The sequence below is a fragment of the Thunnus maccoyii genome, chromosome 23, assembly GCF_910596095.1.
Source record: "Thunnus maccoyii chromosome 23, fThuMac1.1, whole genome shotgun sequence".
Taxonomy (NCBI): domain Eukaryota; kingdom Metazoa; phylum Chordata; class Actinopteri; order Scombriformes; family Scombridae; genus Thunnus; species Thunnus maccoyii.
This window is the reverse complement of record NC_056555.1, coordinates 10401428-10407427: the sequence shown is the minus strand read 5'-3', so window position 1 is coordinate 10407427 and position 6000 is coordinate 10401428.

Genomic DNA, 6000 nt, shown 5'->3' with positions numbered 1-6000 from the left:
TTATAATACAGCACTGAAATGTAGCTGATGATCAGTAAAGCTGAATGCATTTTTTGATGTTACAAACTACTTAATTAGCAGAAGAGCTAGAAAACAACACTCACATAGGCATCATAAATGTACAATATAAGGAAGATGAATCAAGCATTCAGCACTTGTATAGAAACATAATGGATCTGTAGCTAAGGAATACAGTACAAATAGATTCTCTATTTTATATGAATTAATTTCCATCCATTGTGAATAAAAAAAAAAAAATCTTTTTGAATGGACCGAAACTGTGATTGACATCAGGTGTTATTCATGTCCTTTCCAGGACTCCCAAGCATTTATTCAGCAACACTTCAAAGCTTCCACAACACACTGAGTGGGTGCATGATTAATGTCATTTACTGCTAACCACCCTTACTTACTAATGCACGCACAGTAATGCACTCTAACTCTCAACTCTCTTGGGCTTTAAAAGGCTTTCAAGTTGTTGTATTTGATTTCAGCCGGGTTTTTAATGTCTCTGCTTTCCAGTGGCAACTTCCACTTGCTTAGCCCTCATTGCCTCACATTAACGCTTGCTCTAAAGCTGTTGTGAGCCTGATTGAGCAGTCCATCTTGCTACAATTTCTTTAAAGTCTTCCAGGCGTAGTTCATGCTGGGAAGGGAAAATAGGATGAGTGTAGCTTATGGTTTGGTTTGCAGTTATATGTCAAAACCTAGTGCTATTGTGGAAGGAAGCAGTAATAGCAAATATACATTGTGTGTGGACAGAGGTAAAGGGAAGATGGGGAGGAAGAGAAGTAATAATGAAAGTTTTAAGTGGCTCAGTCCCTTACTGCAAGCGAGATCATTCAAACTTTGAAGTTGGAGAAGGAAACATTCCAAAATCAACAGCCCCTGTAATCTACAAACACAACAGAGACAGAGAGTTGCTAGCGGGAGCCTGTGCCGGAGGGAGATCCAAGGCAACTTAGATTTGTCAGTTCTCACACACAAACAGGCAGAAGCACACACTCATATTCTCTCTCTCCCAGCCCTCCCAAGAAACTCGCTCGCTAACAGGCACAGACACACACATACCCCCAAAGACACACTCACTTTTCAAGCACAAATGTGTGCTTTCACATCTAGCACACACACAAAGTACAGACGACAGACTAGTGGGGTTTGTTGTCAAGATATCATAAAGACAAAGAGCCAGCCTCCTCTCGGGATGACTGAATTTGATCAAAGCAAAGCTTTGTTCCAAGTCAGGATCACTTTTCAACTTCTTTAGCTAATGAACAGTTTATACTGGCTAATGAAGTCGTCAGCTGTTAATGAAGTTGACGGTGTATTTGTGTTGTTCACAGCACATTCTAAGAATAACATTGTTACAGTATTGCCGTACAAAGCTGAACAGCAGTGAGAAGTGAAAAAGTGGAAAGTGATTTCACAGTCAATCTCCTGTCCCGCCATGAAAACAAGCATTTCTAGGATAATCAATGTTCTCATATTTGTGGATCACTTAATTTCTCCTGTAACATATCACTTATGAAAAATGTCAGATGTAGAAGTGAACAGAAAATGTCTTTCCCACATGCTCTGTGGCAGAGGCACAAAGCTGCCAACCTGTCACCCCCAGCAGTCCACTTGGCCATATTGTTGATGTGCAATAAAATATGACTGTAATTGTCCATTAATCTAAGGTTGATCAGCATTCATTATAGTAATTCAAACACTGTATGCGTTGTATTACATAATTTTATACGGTGACTTGATGGCTTGGTTTACAAGAAGACTACATTTATTATGTTGATATAATCCTTGTTCAAAGTGAGAGTTGAAGAGAGCAAATGATATAGTGACTCTCTGTGAGGCTGTACTTACCATAGCTAAATGGTAACTTCACAGTACTAACATGCTAACCATGCTGACTTCCTATGTTTAGCAGGTATAATGTTCACCATGTTTGCCATCTTAGTTTTGCACATTAGCATGCTAACATTTGCTGATTAGAATTCAACACAACGTACAGAAGAGGTTGATGTGAATGTAACTTGTTTTGCAGGTATTTGGCTATAAACCAAAGTACTGGACAAATTAAAACTTTGACCTGATGATGGTGTTAGTGTTTACATTTCATCCTAAGGGGAACATGAATGTCTGCACCAAATTTCACCCAAGACAGTTCACTCAAAACCTTAAAAATCAACCTCATTGAGGCACGAAAGGAAAAGTTATCATCAAAGTCAATAAGATTCACCTTCTGGAGACCATGAATGTCTGTTCTGAATTTCATGGTAATTCATCCACAGTAATAGCTGTTTATATATTTCAGTCCAATCTAAAGTAGTGTATCAAATGACCAACTGCCTGATTGACTGACTGACTGGCCATCCCTTCTGCCACACTGCTAAAAGTTTATGGAAAAACAGACTGATTATGACAGCAACAATGTCACAAAAACTTTCACTTTTCAACCACACGTTACCAAATGAGGAGTTACGGCATTAAAATGTCTTCATATTGTTTAGAGTATCAGTAGCATCAGTAACTCAACACAAAACAAATGTTTCTGTCTCACATTAGATGACATTATGGGCACACAAACACTCTAACATGCCCTCTTTGCTTCTCTGCTGCAATCACCTCATTAGTTCAGAGAGTTCACACATTGGTTAATTGCCATTAAATTTGTCTTGTGATTTAAAAGGAACGTGATTGAGTTGTTAACACAGAATCATAAAAGAACTGCTGAATGTTTTGAAAACTATTCACTGATAGTGAAAATGTATTAAGTAGTAGCCTATTAATGATGCATTCGCCTAATAAAGCATTACACATGGCTCTATACATTACAGCACATTAGCAGCATTTAATAATAAAAAGCATCAGGTGTATATACTGGTGATTCTGGCTCTGGTATCACTTGGTATCAGGTTGATACTTAAGATTTTTTGTGTCGCCGACCACTCATGAAGGTGTACATAATGTAGAGTAGCTCATGGGGTCGATGTAGGCTGTGCCAATGACTCCACCTTAGAACTTGAATCTTGCACATGAAAACAAATAAGACCATTATTTAGGTAACAGGATAATGATATCCAAGTCCAAATATGAACATCTGTTGTTTTGTTTGCCACCTGGAAATTTTGTTTACCAGCATTATAATTCTACCTGTTGTGATACTGCAGCCCTTTGCAATGTGTCGACCACATATGTTCAGTTGGCAATGGCAGTGAAAATACAATAAATTGTGCAGACCAACTTAAAATGCATGAAAACTTCTTTTATTTCACAGTGAGGGGAAGCTGCGCTGTCCTTTAAATAAAGTATGTTTATACTGTAAGATCCTGCACCACCTGCCAATCTCTGCCTTGTAATAAAAGTGTACTTGCTCAAACAAAAGACAGTACGTGCCTTCCACTACATTGGCATAGCAAAGAGAGAGAAGTCACAAATCACAAACGGCCGAGAGACAGTTTTACTGCGGCAGTAACTCTCCCTCACACAGAAACACACACACCAACACTGCAGGCTGACCACTGAGGCATGGTTGCTAGGAAACACCTTGGGGCCAGCTCCCTTAGTATCTGACCTGATTAGTTAATTGCAAAAAGTGAGCAAGTGGCAAAATTGCTCTAACCGTCATTGACTCACTCAGGTTGCTACTCTCTAGTATTTAGCAGGGGATGGCTGTTTAAAAGCACCTCCTTAGACGGCATGTTTTAAGAAATTAAGACACAAGATCTGCAAGTGTGGCTCAGTAGAATCTAACCTTCGGCCTGAAAGCACGAAGTTGCCTAGAGTTGTTTGAAGTGAAAAAGCAGTTTGAATTCATTACACAAATAGTTTGACATTTTGGGATATACGTTCATTCACTTTCTTGTGAAGTCTTGAGACTTAGATAAGACGGATACCACTCTCTGTTAGCTTAGCTTAGCACAAAGACTGACAACAGGGGGAAACAGCTAGCCTGGCTTTGTCTGAAAGTAACAAAATGCACCTTCCAGCACCACTGACGTGCACAAATTAACACATTTTGTCTCATTTTTACTTTTTGTAAAAATGACAATGTGCGGCTTTAGGGGGGTTAACTTTGGACAGAGCCAGGTTAGCTATTTCCAGTCCTTATGCTAAGCTCAGCTAACTGGCTATGGCCTCCAGCTTTATATTGAACTAACAGATATGAGAGTGGTATCGATCTTTTCATCTAACTCTCGGCAAGGAAGCGAGTGAGCACATATCCCAAAATGTCGAACCATCCCTTTAAAGTGAGGCTTTTCATTCTCCGTGTCTATTTATGTCAAAAACCATTAGCTCTAAAACCCATTCAAATGACACAGCCCAGTTACTGGACTTTCACCAGCCATTAAAGCTTAGATTTAGTCATGTCAAAAGGCATATAGTGCTGTCACGTATTCACCATCCAGTATTGTTGGATATGTTCTTTTCTCTAGTAGGCCTACCCAGTTGTTAGGTACATGTTCACAAGATGGATGCTAAAAGATTTAAATGGACAGTTCCAGTCCTTGATTATGATTGGCCCCGTTGTAAAATACCCTATAAACACACACACAGTAAACACACACCTGTGACTGCATTACATCAGTATTAATACACCAAACAAATTGTTTCAAAATGTCAGAGTTTTTGTTAATTTTGATTTACTGGGTGGGCTAAGCGTGAATGAGTGATGGAAAGAGATGGACAGGATGGAGCAGGAAGATGAAAATGACAGACGACACACTGAAATTAATGAGAGAGACTATAAGAGCTGGGAAAGTCAAGAAATGAAGCCGGGACCTTTACACAGACTATGTGGTCCATTCACTGTTTTCAGACCCGGTGTACTAAAAAAGATTTGGCTATTGATTTGAAATCAATCACCAAAATGAAACTAAACCAGGTTCTCCGTCAGTTTTGAACCCTATGGTTTCAGCGGTTATGTTGGCCTACATGTGGGGTTAACCGGTACATCAATGATCCACTGATAAGCTGATCCTGGTGTCTGTTGAAAGATCTCGAGTTTATTACTAGTGACAACGTTTTCGTTGCAGCAGTGAAAAAACTTAATCGAGAAGGACGCAACAAAACGTCCCACCACCAAGCATTAACGAAGGCAGACTTTCGGAAAGTCAAGCATTCTGACGCACTGAATCCAAATACATCTGAGGTTCTTGTCAATGAAGTCTGGTTTGATGTGCAGCTGCATATGGAATGCAGGGCTAAAGAGGGCAACCGCTAACTGATGCCCGAATCATTTATCATCTGCCAGGGCGAAAACAATAAGAAATATGCAACGCTGTCATTCAATGAATGCACAAAAAAAACACAAAGATGCTGACGAAAGAAACAAAGAGGGCCTACAGGGATTTATGTTTGAGCAGCCAGGGAACCCACTGTGTCATGTCGTTGCTGCTGCCCAATCCACCGGCCTTGTATCTCCATCCAAAGCGGACAAACTATATCGTCGATCTATGGCAAGTTAATAATGCTTTTTTTTGTTACAGTGCAGCTTGGTTATTCTACACTGTAACAAAAATGATATGGCTGGCAAGTGACAACATCTGTAGCAGAAAGTGAGCATAGCAGTTGCCAATGGTAGATTCATGTGGTTATAATGAAACTGCAACATGATGGGAACTTTTTTTCTTCTTTCTCCTAACATTAGGTATACTAAAGATAGAAGTTGCCACAGATTTGTAAAGCAGCCAGCACCGAGACAATCTAAACCAACTACTGCTTGCAAAGCACCAGAAAGTCTTTGATCCTGGCCTAGAGGCAAGAGAAATCATGTCAGCGACTGAGCATAAATATGAATCGTCCCTGCCATCTTTCTGCCATCTTTCTGTCGCCCAAACTACAATGAAAGAAGATGCTGGAGCAATAACCTTGCTTCTGGCACCACGCACTTAAAACACACCTGTCCAGAGTCAAACACCCCAGTACCAGCAAAGAAGAGTGCTAACATAATTGAACACTACTTCAACAATTTCACAATTTATAGCAATGCCCAGATAAATG